The sequence below is a fragment of the Physeter macrocephalus genome, unplaced genomic scaffold, assembly GCF_002837175.3.
Source record: "Physeter macrocephalus isolate SW-GA unplaced genomic scaffold, ASM283717v5 random_196, whole genome shotgun sequence".
Lineage (NCBI taxonomy): Eukaryota > Metazoa > Chordata > Mammalia > Artiodactyla > Physeteridae > Physeter > Physeter macrocephalus.
In genome coordinates this window covers 27,825-43,659 of record NW_021145467.1, presented here as the reverse complement: position 1 = coordinate 43,659, position 15,835 = coordinate 27,825, and the positions used below count along the sequence as shown (strand labels likewise).

General features: G+C 54.1%; 1 protein-coding gene across 1 annotated transcript in view; it reads right to left on the bottom strand.

The window, feature by feature from the left end:
- Positions 1-15,835, bottom strand: part of KCNK3 (potassium two pore domain channel subfamily K member 3) — a 38,427-nt gene that overhangs the window by 21,728 nt on the left and 864 nt on the right. The gene's annotated exons all lie outside the window — the stretch shown is intronic.

Below are 15,835 nucleotides of genomic sequence, written 5' to 3'. Positions count from 1 at the left end.
TCTTCCTCACTGGAAACCCAACCCTCCTGCTTCCCACTGGTCCTTTGCAGTCTCCCCTGCTGCCTCTGCTTCCTTCTCCTGCACCCTGATTTTAAGAGTGGACCAAGATTCTGCCTGGGCTGATCTGATTCTGGTTCTAGGGAGGCCACCAAGGCCTCGCCTCCAGCTCTACTCCACACTGTCACCCGGCTGGGCCACCGGAACCCACCCCTACCACCGTGTTGGCCTCCCTGTACTGCCTGGTTCCTAGTAATTTCTCAGTCAACCGGGCTGAACACCTTGCCTTCCCCTCTTCTTCTCCCCCCAGACCTAGTCCCAGCCATTCCTCTTTTCCTAATCCTGACCTTTCTGTTCCTATAGCCACCACCTAGGCTCTCATCCTTTCCAGTCTGGACCTGGGGAGCCGATCCTGTCATCCCTCGGTAACCTCCTAATCCTCCTCACACCTGCTTCCAGATGACACTCCAGTCTGCACTTGTCACTGCTCTGCTCAGAACCTTCCACGACTCCCCATTGCCTACAGGGAAAGAAGCTCACACTTTCAACCTGCCTTTCAGCGTCCTCCACCATATGTCCCTGACGTTCTTCTCCAGCCTTAGCTGCTGCACGGTACCCGAGGAGAGAGCTAACTTTTGGCAGTGCTTTTCCAAAGCTAAGCTCTCTGGAAGGCTGCTCGTGGTGGGGGGAGAGGGGCTGGGGCGGGGAGGGGTAGTTCTGCCCCTGTCGCACTTCCCACCATCCCCTGCCCCAGCCCAAGCCTTTTAATGGCCACCAGCAGCCTGACAGCTGCCCTTCACCCCGGGCGGCCTGGATTAGAGTCCAGCCAGACTGCAAATGTGGAGGCAGGTCTTAGGGGGTGGTCAAGGGATGAAAGGAAGAGGAGCCTCTCCCAGCCTGCGAGTCACTCACCCTGGGAGACACGCATGGCTTGGAAGTGGTTAGTGGGACAGCGGGGGCAGCATGTTTGCAGGGGGCGTGAATCCCAACACTCCCTTAGATTTGTGCAACATTTCAGTTTATCACTCACTTTCTGAGTGAGACGCAAGAATCACTGTCACTCGCCCCACTGAGAAATGAGGAAGCTGAGGCTCGTGCTGGTGAGGTGACTCGGTCAAGGTCACAAAATGTGAAATGTGTGCATCAGAGGCAGGAGGGGGTTTCAGGGTGGCGGGGGGTGTCTGTCATGCCAGCCCACCTGCTCACCCCGGGCTGGACCCAGGCTTTCTGCGCAGCAGGAACCTCCCTTGCCATCCAGGGTGGGGTTGGTTAACTCCGGCTCTTGGTGGGGAGCCCTGGGGAAGGGGCTCATCTTGCCCTGCTCCATTCCTGGCCCGAATTGGCACCAGCACCTGGGAAGGGCAGCCGGCCAGCCACGTGCCAGTGTTACTTTAAAAATAAACCAGGGAAGAACGTGGCTTAAAAATAACCCTGGGGATGTGTGAGGAGCTAATTACTACTGCAGCCCCCCGGTCAGGGCTTCGAGGAGCGCGCCTGGGCCCCTGGTTCCCTGTGTTGTGTCCCCTCTGTTCATTTCTCCCAGTTGGGGGCTGCGTACCAGGCCCTCCTAGAGCAGCCGGGGGCAGACAGGGCCTCAGAATCCTGAGGGTGGAAGCTGGAGGCGGCTCTGGGCATCCGGGGAGGCGGGGGAGGGAGGGGAGCACCCAGGCCGGGAGAGAGCTCCGACAAGAGTCTCTGGGCCTCACCCATGTCTTCCCACTGGAACCAGCCAGGCTCCAAAAGGTTCTCTGAAGTCCTCAGTGCCCCCTTCTTCTCTGCATGTGGTGTTGGCAGCCAGGTGGCCGGTTTTGCCCATTACATCTCCCTATTTAGGACTCCTGAACCCCACCAATCATTGTAACTGTCTCCTGAGAAGAACTCGGAGGCCCATCTTGGCCCATCTGGGTAAGAATGCACGGCCCTCCTGGCTGCCCCTTCCTAGTTGCTTCCACAGACATCCCTGGCCTGTGAGCTCACGTCTCTGGACCCTCGGTGCCGAGAGGGCTTGGTCCAGTCAGGCCCGAGGAGCCCCCAGGCTCTTTCCCCAATGGCGGTCAGGGAAGCAGGAGCCACATTCTCATCCCACAGGCCAGGTTCCTGCAAGGCTCTCAGAAACTCTTGCAGATCCCCTACCTTCAGCGCATCCTGAAGCGACAGGGAGGAGGGGACACAGGGCCCAGCAGAGGACGCAGCCGAGGACAGACATGCGGGATCAAAGAGAAAAAGCAGAGCTTTCCTGGAGGAGGGAGGCAGAGGCCAAGACTGCTGGAAGCTGACAGAAATGATCAAAGGACAAGGATGGATGGGAGGGGCGGGGGGGGTGTGGAAATGGGCAGCCAGGAGGAGACGCAGGCAGAGCGGCAGTTGGGGGCGGGGGCTTTGGGGTCAGACAGGCCTGGACTCAGGGCCCTGGCTGGGTGCCCTGAGCCAATAATCTTGCTCGGCCTTGGGCCTCATTTGCATAATAGACCTAATGATGACTACCTCATGGGCCTCTGCAGGAGGAGGTTTGTAAAGCATTTATGAAAAGGCCTGAAAATGGGGAGCTGGGATATTGTTTGTTCCCTCTCCTGCCTCTGCTGGGATCTGGCCCCTCTGTTCCATGTCAGGCTGGTCAAATACAAAGGATGCCCTACCACTCTCTCCTTCCCCTGCTCCTGGAACAAGCTGTTCAATGTTAGTTACACCATGTTTTCATGGTCAATGTCTCCAGTGGTCACCACATTGCCAAACACACTGGTTGCTTCCCTGTGGTCATCTGACTTGATCTCCCAGCAGCAGCTGGCCTGGTTGACAGTTCCCTCTCTCTTAAAACAACGCCTCCTGGCCTTGGGACACTGTACTCCCCAGGTTTCCCTCCAGTGTCCCGGCAGGTCCCCTTCCTGGCTTGACCTCCCAGTGCTGGAGGAAAGGCCTGCTCTGGGCTCTTCTCTCCCATTCTCCCCTCTCCCTGACTGCTCTCATCAAACTGCATGACTCTAAATATTATTGCCATCTGATAACTCTTAAATTTATATCTCAGCTTTGACCTCTCCCTTGAGCTACAGACTTGTCTGTCTAGCTGCCTTCATGGATTTGTAATAAGCATCTCAAAATTAACCTGTATGTCTAAAACAAGAAGTCTGGAATCTCATCTCTTTAATAAACCTTTTACTCTCTGAATTTTATTTCCCATCTCAGTAAATGCTTACCTTCCACCCAGTTGCTCAGGTCAAAGATTACCACTGATTATTCCCTTCCCCCTACTCCCATAGCCCTCTGGCTCCCTCCTTTCCCCCAGCACATACATCCTATCCATCAACAGGTCGGGCCAACTCTATCTTGAAAACACACCCTCAATCCACCTCTCTCTACAGTCTCCACAGTCTCCACCCGAGTCTCATCCACCACCGTTCTGTCTTTCAAGTTACTCAACTGCAGCCTGACGGGTCTCCCAGCTTCCCTCTTCTACTACAACCAGCTGACCTCTAGCAGCCAGAGGGACCTGGTAAAAATTTAAGTTATATCACACCACAACCCTGCTTAAAACTTTCCAGTGGCTTCCATCACATGTAAAGTAAAATCCAAATTCTTGACCATGACCTCCATGGCCCTGCAGGATCCGGTCCGCCCATGCTTCCACCGCTTCGCTCAGCGTGCTGCAGGCGCACGGCCCTTTCTGCTCCTGTTCCTCAAACATGTCAGCTCTGGCCTACCTGGGACTTCACATTTGCTGTCCCCACGCCCCGCCCCTGCCAAGGAAGCCTCCTCCTTGATCTTTGCATTCCACAGGCCCCCTCCCTGGAAGGCTTTCCCAGATCGCCCATCCCTCCTCTCCATCACTCTCTACCCCATTCTCTTTGTTTTACTGACTCCTGGCACTTGTCACCATTGGGATGATTCTTTGTGTGTGTGATCACATAATGTAGTTTATCAGCTATCTGCTTCCTCTGGCATCAGGAGGACCAGGGCTGAGTCCCTAGGGCCCGGAACAGTGCGCGACACATGGAAGATGCTCAGAAAAAGAAAGAACACGGAGGAATGACTGTGTGGGTGCTGGGGGAGTGGAAAGAGTCAGGAGGCCTGAGTTTGAGGACTGGCTCTGATATCGCATTGCTGGTGGCTGGGGCAGGCCACGCCCCATCTCCCCCTGCACCTGCCCTGGTCTCAGTCTCCTCATCTGGAAGAAGGAAGGGTTGGGCTGAATTGGTGATTCTCAAAGAATCTGAAGGACGCCAGGAACTGCAGTAATGCCATCCACTGCCAAGCTGAGCCCTTATACTGCATGAGCATGCTGGCATCAGCACCCTGAACTGACCCCATTCCAGCCAAAGGCTGAGGAAGGTGATCGTATGCTCTGCGACATACACATATCGTGTAATGGGCCAAGAACATTTTGAGACATCAAACCATTGCGAGGACCCATGTGGCTAACTCCAGCCGCTCAGAGGTCTAGCAGGTCACTGGTCTAGGTGGGATGTTGAAGGTTGGTCCACGAGCAGGACCTTAGCTCCCAGGACCCTGGAAGCCTCTGAGCTAGCCGAGGGCCTGGATTGCAGGAACAGCCACCAGTGCACTCATCCCGGGCCAGCTCAGGTCCAGGGGCAACCTGGGAAGAAAGACTGTCTGCAGCCTCTCTCCTGGCTACCCTCCTGCCTCAAAGTGCTGGCTGGGGTCAGCAGGCTCTCAGCACCACTTCTCCTCCCACACCCCATCCACAGACTATTGTGGGAGCTGCCAGCTGTTAGGGGGCCCCCCTTTCTGGGTGGGAGGCTCCCGCATTCCAGCTGTCCCAGGGGTTGGGGCAGTGGACTCGCTCTGCTGATAAGCAAGGCTGCGGCCACAGTCAGAAATGCTCTTTCCAGAAAGGGGTGACTTGGAGGTCCTGGGCAAGGCTCTATTCTTGGGACTGGACACAGAGGGAGTCCCTCCAGGGCTCAGCCATCATGGGTTGAAGTGGGGACAAGATTGTAATCCTGGGTAGCGTGCATCTCAGGAGGGGCTGGAAGCAGAGGCCAGGATTAGGTCCTGGCCGAGCTGGAGTGGAGATGGTCCGAGCTGTAAGGGGCTCAGACATCACCAGCCCAGTCCCTTGCAGACAAAGCCAGGGTGGGATGTGACTTGCTGTGGGTCTCACAGCCAGGTAGGAGCAGAAAAACAGCAGGAGGGTCTGTGTCCCCCACTTTCCTTAGCTCAGCTGTGCTACAACATCAGTCACAGCTCTGAGAAACGACACGTAGCCCACTGACGATCCTAAGGGGCAGATAGGGGACGTCAGGGCCTCTTTGGTGCCCAGGGAAGACAAGTGCTTAGGAGTCTGGGGCACTGAGCTGGGCACCCAAGGGAAGGAGGGCTGCCACTGAATTTAGGTCCAGGTTTCTCTTCCTCTGGTTCCGCTTGGAGGTAGACCAAGGACCAAGAGTAGCCCCGGAGGGTCTTCCTCTGTCTAGCCCTCATGGTGGAAAATCCATGATGCAAGGTCATGCTGAAGAGGGGTCACGCTGGCTCAGCCAGGCCAGAGGCCCCCACTTTGTTCCCAGGTGAGTGATGCTCACACAGCTAGGGGGGCTGACCCCCTTCCCTGGGGTCATTTGAGAGCTAAGCCATGGAGGAGCCACCTCCTGTCCCATGATTCTCACTGAGACCCTCTCAGTCCCCTTCTCCTCTGGGAGGAGTGGGACCTGCCTTTCTCCTGGGGCCACCCGCTGACTCCTGGGGCCTCTGCCACCTGGCTCACCCCAGGAGCTTTGGCTTGTGAACTCCAAAGATTCTTCCTCAGCTGCCCCTTGACTGTTTCTCAAGTCCCAAGGAAATCCAGAAAGAAAATGCTAGCTGCTGGCTGGCAGGTGGCCCAGCCTCCCAAGTACAGAACGCTGATTCGAATAAGCTCTCTTCTTTCCTGTGCTTCCCAAACCTGGCTGCAGATTCCCCTCACCAGGGGAGTTTTATGTTTGTTTGTTTTTTGTTTTTTGTGGTACGCGGGCCTCTCACTGTTGTGGCCTCTCCCGTTGCGGAGCACAGGCTCCGGACGCGCAGGCTCAGCGGCCATGGCTCACGGGCCCAGCCACTCCGCGGCATGTGGGATCCTCCCAGACCGGGGCACGAACCCGTGTCCCCTGCATCGGCAGGTGGATTCTCAACCACTGCGCCACCAGGGAAGCCCACCAGGGGAGTTTTTAAAACTCACAGCCTCCTGGGCTTAGCTCAGGCCCGGACACGCATTGCTCTGGCTCCAAATAACTACTGCTACAGGGACCAGCGTCCGACTCAGCATGCAGGGGCCATCTTCCCTGCCCTCCCCCCCGCACGCCGGGGAGCAGGTGAGTTGCCAAGTCACCCCCAGCCAGGCCCTTCTCTCATTCACTGGCTGTTCTTAAGAACCATCACTCTATTCTCATTTCTAGTCTCAGGTTTCCCTCCTGTTCAAATGCATGGAACTAAGGCCACTCCATGACGACTGCCCCCCCCCCCGCCCCCCAGCACCATCCTCTTCACCCTCCGTAGGCCAACACCCACTTCTACGATGCCCCAACATCGGGACCATCCAACCCACCTTCAGCTACGGGGGCCTGAGCACCCCTCGGGGGAGAGCTTGGTTTTGGGGTTGGAAGGTCTGGACTTGACTCCCGCTTCCACATTCACTGGCTCTGGATCACGGGAAGCGATCTTATGTTCTCAAGTCCAGTTTCTTCATTGACACCTACACCTCTGGGTTGTTATGAGGTCCAGGAGAGATACTGTGTGACCAAGCGCTTTATAAAGCGAGTACTGGGCCTGCTTTACACACCCATGCTCTGCTGGTTGCCAGCAGCGCACCTGTGCGGGCCTGCCCTGGCCCCTCGGAGCCTCAGGGTCCCCCTCTGTAAAATGGGAATTGTAATTGTGCCACCTTCATAGGGTGGCTCTGAAGATTAAATGAGGTAATACATGTAAAGGGCTCAGCCCAGGGAAACCTCCCAGTGAATGGCAGCCTTGGTTCATGACCGTGGAAACTGAGGCAGGCTCTGTGGGGTGTGGCGGCTTCATGTCAGGTCTAAGATCTGGACAGAATAGGTCCAGGTGAGAACAGATCTGTTGCCTCGATCTGAGACTTGCTCCTGCCTGGAACCACCCAGCCCTGCCTGCCCCCGGGGCCCTGGGGAACTCCCCTGCCCTGGTGGGAGGACAGCCCCATCCTGGGGGAGAGGGCTGCCTCCTGTCTGAAGCCTGGCATCACCCTCTTGGGGCTGTTCCACCGGAGCCTGACAGTTCGGGTCTCTAGAGAGAGCCCCCCAGATGGTCCTGTGGCCAGCGGGCTGGAAGGCGCCTCTCCGGATGTTTCTGAGATGGTTATTTCTGCATCGGAGCTGTGGCCAGGAGAGGCCCTGCACATTCCTGAAGAGGGACACTGAGTCCATGCCAAGCCGTGCAGCAGGGGCCTGGTGTTGTCTATGCAGAAAATGTCCACACAGCAGTGGGGGACAGTATCATCTCCTTCAGCTCAGTGCTGTCCCAGGGCCTCCTAAACACCATCCATAAGCCTGGGTTTGGTCTAGGCTCCAGAGTGAACCTTTGGTCCAGAAAAGGAATCGTGGAGAGGGGAGGAAGTGAAAGCACTTCCTGGGGGCTGGCTGAGGTCTGCTGGGTGACCAGGGTGGGGATGAAGTGAGATAATCAGGATTCAGGTTGCCATTACCCTCTGGTTCAACTGGGCTCATGAGGCACCCACTAGTTCAACGGGGGTGACCCACTGGTTCAACTGGCATGATGGAGGCAGCTGGTGGTTCAGTGGGGTCATAGGGGCATTCCGTCCTGATCCCTGGTCAGGATCCAGGCAGGAGAACACAGGTTGGAGTCTATCACTTCCCTCCTCCAGTTCTTGTCAAATCAAGTCCACCTGCCAAAGTCTAGCACTCAGCCCCCTCCAAGGTTGGCTCCCCCCACCTTTCCTTGGGCAGACTTATGGCCCCAGCCCAACTCACGCTGTTCCCTTACCCCGGAAATCTCTCACTGCCAATCTTCACTTACTAGAGTTCTCATTCTTCATTTAAGCCTTCCTCAGGTACTACCTGCTCCAGGAAGCCTTCTCAGATCCTTATTTTGAGTTACTCCACTAGGATTTAGCATATATACCATTCAACTTGTGGTTTCAGGATTCCACCAGACCAGGGGCTCCTTGGGGAAGGATCTGGATCTTAGTTTTCTATTCTCTTGGTGCCTGGTATGGTGTCTGGCACTCAGAAGATCTCAATGATTTTTAGTAAACTAAAAATGAAGTTTGGTAAACCTGAAATGAAGGCTAAAGTCAGTACTATTTGGAAGGTGACCCAGAGGGTCTGGGGGTCCCCAGGACACTGATGAGTCCCACCTTGGGTACTCTAAGTCCCCAGGCTGCCTCTGTGAAGATCAAGAATCTAAGTATCTCAGGGTTGGTAAGAACCTTAAAAGTCACTTGTTGCGGTCCCCAGTGTGATATACGGGTAGCGTGATGATCTTTTTGATGTGTGAACTTGGCTAGGCTAAAGCTCTGAGTTATTCAGTTGAGCACTGATCCAGGGGTTGCTATGAAGGCATTTTGTAGATGTGATTGAAGTCCATAATCGGTTGACTTTAAGTAAGGAGATTATCCTAGATCACTGGGTGGACCTGAATCGATCAGCTGAAAGACCTTAAGAGGCGAGCCAAGGCTTCCCTGAAGAAGAAGAAGAAACTCTGCCTGTGAACAGCAGCTTCAGCCCAAGCTGGAGAGAGTCCCAGCCTGTCTTTCCCGATGTCCTGCCGTATAGATTTCACTCGCCTAGCCAGCAACTACCATCACATAAGTCAAGACACATAAGTCTATATATATATACATACACATATATATGTCTATATATGTCTATATATGTATATATAGACATATATATGTCTCTATATAAGTATATATAGACATATATATGTATATATATATATAAGTATATATATATATATTTCCAGCTGGTTGTGTTTCTCTGGTTGAACCCTGGTACAGGTGACCTCTGCATCTACTTCCTCTGGGGCAAACCAAAGCCCTGCCCCAGCCTCAGAGGAGGGTCCACCAGCTCTGAGGCCATTGGCTCTGACACTCCACGACCAGATTCCTAAGGACCTTTCCAGCTCTACACAATCTTGTTCTTAAAACCACAGCCCCCACCTCATGTCTGTTCTCAGAAGTCAGGTCTCCAGGTTGTTTAGATCTTTGCTACTCAAAGTGTAAAAATAAACTGTGGATCAACAGTATCAGTGTCCCTTGGGGGCCTTGTGAGAATCATAGACTCTCAGGCCCCAGCCCAGACCTACTGGTTCAGAATCTGCATTTAAACAAGATCAACCAAATCATCAGAGATGGCCATTGGAGAAGTACTAATGTAGAGAATTCCGTATTGCTGAGCTAGCCTTCTCTAGTTCCCCCTGGGGAACACCTCCTCTGTACAAATGGGGAGACTGAAGCCCACCAGGGTAGGGCCTGTGCCTCTCATGAGTAGGGGGAAAGCAGAGACAGAGATAGAGAGAGAGAGAGAGAGAGAGAGAGAGAATGATTTGTCTAAGGGGAGAGAAAGAACACAGTTTCTAGCTCCCAGGCCAGGCTCCTGCCTTATATTCCCTGCATCCATACACTCTCTTCACAAAGGCGTCCCTGTGTGTCACTGGAAGAGGCAGGAGTGGGAAGCAGGGTGTTAAGGAGCTGGCTTTGGTGAAGGGGAAGTCGGCCCCAGCGTGGTGGGGATCCCAGGGGGCCACAGAACCAGGAGGACCAAAGCTGTCGGCTCCAGGTAGTAGCTGAAGCCAGCTCTGGAAATGGGAAAGTGAAGGCGTGACTGCAGCGGTAGGGGCTCGGGGTGGCTCCAAGTGAGGGGCAGGTCTCCGGGAGCCACCTGGGAGCTGCCTGAGCATGGGAAGTTTCTGCACAACGGGGACGTGTGGACAGACTGGGAGGTGGCCGCATCGGGTGGGCCGGTGACTGCTTCACGACAGGCATTTGTCACGTGCTGAGGACCAGAGCCTAACAGAGGGGTCAGGAGGGGGCCCCAGGCAAGCAGGACAGGCCGGCTGACAGTCTGCTTTCTTCTCTATGAGCCTGGGGGTGGGGTGGTGAACAACACGGAAGGAGGCATCAGTAAACAGGGTTCCCTTCTTCTCCAATCAGAATTTTAGTTTCCACACTGTAAAATGAGAGAGGTGGAGCTTAACTGATTTCTCTTTGGGCTAAATGCTCTACCCATAGTCCTGAGGACGTGATATCCTGAAGCTGAGGTCACAGCTGAGTGCCCTGCATGACCCTGATACCCATCCTCCATTGTTTGTGACATTCATATGACAGGGACAGCAGAGCCTCCGTGGGGAGCAGGGGGCTGCACGACTCCATGAAAAGATACTTCCTACAGCCCTGGGTGTAAGCCCTGTTACTGTCATTTTATATTTGTAGGATCCTGGGCCAATTTTTGAACCTCTCTGAGCTTTCCTTTCCTTGACCATAACAGGATGATAATGCCTGCCCTCCCAGGGTAGTTGTGGGAATGCAGGCGGTGAGAAGTGCCTCGGACAGAGCCTGACGTGTTATAGACACGTCAGTTCCCTGCATCCAAGGCAGGGGTGGGGTGGGAGGGAGGGAGTGCCCATCCTGGGTCTCTGCTGAGGTTTGCCTAAACTCATCATGATCTCAGTCAGAGCTGGGTCTCTTCCCTTGCTGCTGGCTGACAGCAGGGAAATCGTTTTTACATTTTTTTATTACAAAATCAACTCACAGATTTACCGTTTGTGCTGCCAGCTGAAAGCTGTTTATAGTGGTGATTTGCACTACATTCATCTGTGCTTGTTTATGTTTTCTTTGAAAATACTTATTGTGTTTGTCCTGTCCCCACTGTGGCCAGGCATGTGTCTTCTATTTCTGTCCTATTCTGGCCCCCACTCCCTCCATGTCTCTAGCCCCCAATCATGACGTGTGGGAACCAGACGTGCAGGCAGGAGGCACGGCAGCCAGAAGGACCTCTGATCAAATACGTCCACTTTGTGGATGAAGAAACTGGTGGTCACAGAGGACCAGCAGCTAAGCTACGTGGAACTGGAACTTTTGTCTTCTTGCTCCAATCCAGGATGGGTTCTCCTACCACTGTGCAGCTCACTCTCCCTGATTGGTTTGCTGCAGGGTCTGCCTGCTCAGAGGAGGGAGCATTGCCCCTGAGCTTGGATGTCAGGCAGACTCTAGGCATGAGGGAGGATCTGGGGAGCCTGGGATGGGGGAGTGAGATTAGGAGGATAAAGGGAAGGGTGTGGCAGCCTCTGGTCCCCAATCTCACTGTCCCCACCTGTTAGGAAGGAGTAGAGGTGCTGTGGTCATAGTAATCCTTGGGAAACAGAGCAGTTCCCTTCTGCAGGGAAAGTGATAATACATGAGAAATAATAACACTTAAAATTGTAGATACTGTTTATTAAGTACATACTCTGTACCAGGCACTTCTTTTACATTATCCCATTTAATCCTAGGAGGCAGATATTATTCTCCCATATAGTAAATGACAAAGCAAGTTCAGAGAGACTAAGTAACTTGTCCAAAGTGACACAACTAGTAGCAGGCGGTGGAGGTGGCGAGCGGAGAGGGGGGTTGAGTGATGAAGCCAGGCACTCGGGCTTCTAAGCCAGCACCCGTGTTCATACGCCACCCTCAGGAAAGGCTGTACAGTTGAAGCAGAGGGGTGGTCTGCGGGCAGCGAGGAAGGAAATACTGACTGAGAGTGGACAGTGGGGCCGTTTCAGGCTGGACTGCCCCTCCATCCCCCGGGAAGTCAAGAGAGTACTGGGAACCGCCGAGTGATAAGCGGACGGAGGCCCTGGCGCTAAGAGCAAAGTGGGGGTCGTGAGGAAAACAGGCTGGGGTGATGGAGAGATCTTTGGTCTAGGCACCCAAAGGGTTGTACCTGTGACTTGCCGTGTGAATTTGGGCAAGTCACTCACCTCTCTGGATGTTTGGATGACTGCTACTGTCTCCTTTCACTCTTTTATTTGAGGACTCTGGGATTTTGGCGGGTGGCAGGTCCCTTCTATACTTTCCTCCTTCTTAGAAAGATGTAAGAAGTACAGGTTCCCTCATGAACTACCTGCTTGAGTTCACAATCTAAGGATTCCCAGGCCATGTGGTGGGTGACAGGAGCCTATGCTCTGCTGAAAGCTGGGGAGAAAGCAGAACAGAAGGTTTTCTGTCCCAGCTCCATCAGCTTAATCAATCACCTGGCCTCTTGTTGCCTTAGAGCCACAAGGAATCCAGGGACCTGCGGTGGGAGAACGGGCACCTGTGAGCCCATGGCAGTCTCCGGGAGGGCCTGGTGCTGGGCGCAGCTGTGGCACGTGGTCTGGGTTGGTCAGCGGCCAGGGTGCTGGGGAGGAGAGGCTGGCTGTAGCGTGCTGGAGCCAGAGGCCCTCTTTCTGGGGAGGGTTTTGCCAGAGGAAGAGACATGCCTCGGCTACTTGGCGTCCCCAAAGTACAAGGGTCTGGGCTGGGTTCTTGAAGCCGAGAAAGAACTGGTAAAAAAATACGGGGCATGGGACTCAGAGAGGCTCCACTGAACCTATACTTTCAAGTCACAAGGCCGTGGTGAGTCATTTACACTCAGAGCCTTAGGTTCCACCGCTGAAAAATGGGGATAATAATGCCCATCTTGAAGGGTTGGGGAGAGAACTGAATGGGAATATAAATGAAGTGTCTTGTATACAGCCTGCCAAAGAGTAGTTACTAAATGGTGGCTGCTATCAGTATTGTTGCCGGTGCTGCTGTTAATAATAATAATAAATAAAGAAGCGGTCTGCACAGTGGAAGGAGCGGGGGGCCTGCGAGTCAGGTTTGACTACCCTATTCCCATCACCTCTTTGGTTCCTTCTCGGTAAGAGGAGGGGGTGGCACCAGCTGATCTCAAGGCCCCTTCCTGCTCTGACAGCCTCCAGGCTATGAATAGATGTGCCTGGGGCCCCGGAGAAGCCTAATGACTCAACAGCTAGAGAGGTTAAGCTTTCCCAAAAAAGAGTTTCCCTTTGCATTTGATGAACTTAGGGCCCTGCAAAGGAAGGGTTTCCTGTCTGGGAGACTAGGGACGAGGGAGCTGGAGGAATCCTCGCAGTTAGTGGAGACTGTGACTAACCAGGTGAATGACTAACTCAGACCCTGCTGACCCTCAACCAATCAGGGCTGCCCATGGGCGCCCTGCAAGCTGGCATGATTGAGCACGTCTTGGCCATGCCAATCCTGGCTGGCTTTGGGCTTCACAGCATATGGAGGCAGAGGAAGCAGCCAAGAAACCAGCAGGGGAAGGAACACTGGGCTTAGAGTCAGAAGTCCCTGCTTCTTGCTCTGACGAACTCCACTGCTCATCAGCTGCGTGACTTTGAGGGAGTCCCTTCCCCTTCCTGAGCCTCCATGCCTTCATCTGTGCCAGGGAGCTAACAGTGCCTGCCCTGGCAACTTCCCTGAGCTATGAAGGCTGAGACTCAAGAAATGAGATGAAAGTGCATTGTGATCACTAAGGCACTGAATGAACGGGAAATGTTGTCATTATTCTATCCCAAAGGGACGCCCAGTCTCTCAGGAGACCCATTTGGGTCCCCAAAAGGGTCAGGTGGACACAGACTGCTGCCTTTGGGTTTTGGGTCAAGATCAGTCTAATATAGGGCCCTTTCCAACCAACTGATCACAGCCCAGAGAGGTGTTTCTTAGGTCTGAGCCCATACGGACAGCTCCCAGCCAGATGTCGTAGCCAGAGTGAGAGGTGACAAAAAGCCAGTGATGGTTGGGTCGGGCAGAGTGGGCAGTGCCAGTCTAGGGCCCCCACAGAGCTAGGGTGGTTCTCTGATGCTCTCTTTCCTCTTGCCAAGCTCCTTATAAATTAAAAAAAAATCATCAGAACCACACTCTGCCTGCCTCTACCCCCAGCTTTTAGCAGCTCTCTTGGTGAGGACAGCTAGCACTTTGGGAAACGGCAGGGATGGAGGGGAAGGGCGATGCCGTCTCATTTCTGCACACCTTAAACCCATCAGTAGCATTCTCTGAGTGCTCCTGTGTATTGCTGGGTACTGTGCCAGCACTGGGAGCCCAGAGATGGGAAGCACAGGGCCCTGCCCCCATGGGGGTTAGTTACACCCCCTGTGGTTAAAGAGACAAAATACACCCCCTGAAATGTAAAGAGCTATGCAAAACAGCCTACACTGTGTCACTCAGGTGGTCTTGACAGTAAGTCCTGCAGTCATCCAGAGCCAGTGGCCTGGGATGGTCGGGAAGACTTGGAGGAGGTGGAGATGGGATTTGAACCAGACCTGGAAGGTTAGCTTGGACAAGATAAACAGAAGACAGAGAAAAAAGGCATGCCAGATAGGCACACTTCAGGTGTTCTCAAGGGACAGTTGGGCTGAAGTGGAGAGATCATGTCAGTAAGCAGTGAGAAATTAAGTTGGACATAGAGATTGCAGCCAGGTATGAGGTCCTGAAAATTTGGGATGAGGAGCATGGATTTATGGATGACATGGGCAGCAGGGGGGCATTGAGGGCTTCTGAGAAGGGTATTGGTATGGTCAGAGCTGTGCTTTGGGGAGATTCTTTCTGGCAGCATTATCCGCGGGAGCTTGCCCTGAGGGGGAATGAGGCTGGAGGCGAGGAGGTCAGTTGGGTGGTTACTGTGGAGCTGGGGACCAGGGTACTGAGAAAGATGGGGGCACACACCAAGGGTGAGATGTGTGGAGAGAGAGAGAGAGAGGGCAGGTCTAAGGATTTGCAGTGCTCCTGAAACCCTGGCAGGTGGCAGGGAGGTGGGAGAGGGGAGGAGACGCCGGACAAAACCCAGTCTGGTCCTTCCCAGGAAAGCAGGCTCCTCTTTGGGCAGACCTGAGTCTGACCATCCTGCACTAAACTCACAGCATCAGCAGGACCCAGAGGTGCCCCCACTTGGGCCACATCCACTCCTGGGGTCCTTTTCATCATCTTCCAGAAACCACATAGCATAGCTCCCTGTGGTCTCCAGAGAGCAGCGGAATCTCGGGCCAATCCTGCAGTGGACAAACTGCAGGGACGGCGTCCAGTACTGCCTTTTACCCCTCTCGGCTCCTGTTGACTCCCAGGAAAACACTGCCATCTTGTCATGGGCTATGCCAAATGGCAATGAGCCCGTGGGAGCTCAGCCAAGGCTAGGAGGAGGACCAGGGAGAGGAGAAGGAATGGGAAAGATGGAGGAAACAGCTCCTGGAGACATCCTAGTGAGCTTTGGGGGAAGGTGGGCTGGGAGCACATCAGGACCCGGAGGAGCCCTCGAGATCATTTCAGCCAACCCCTCATTGTCTGGAGGTGAACTTGAGACTCGGGCAGGGGAAGGGACTTGCCCAAGGTCATACAATGGGACAAGTAATGGAGCTGGGCTGGAATTATAATCTTGGGAGTGGGTAAGGTGTTTATTCCTGTTTGAACACCTGAATAGCACATCAGGGGCCTCACTGGAGATTCTTTCTTGGATATCCACTTGTGCGCTTTGTGTGTGTGCCTGTGTATGTCCTGTGTGAGCTTGCGTGTGTACCTGTGTGTGCACCTGTGCCTATACTGTGAGAGAGTCTGGGTGTGTGTGGCCTCCTACACCGAGGTCTGCCCTGGCTGGAAGAAGAGAACTGGGGCCATTCCTGTGAGGTGACTGTTTTCCTGGGACAGCAGTAAAGAAGGCAGACAGGGCTGGATCTGGCTTCCAGCACCAGCTCTGCTGCCCTAAGAAAATTAAAGGCACTGGCTGGCAGAGCCTAAACTCCTGGAGCTGGGCACACACGTGCACGCAGACACACACACACACACACACACACACACACACACACCCACACACACACCCGCCAAGAAGTACTCATA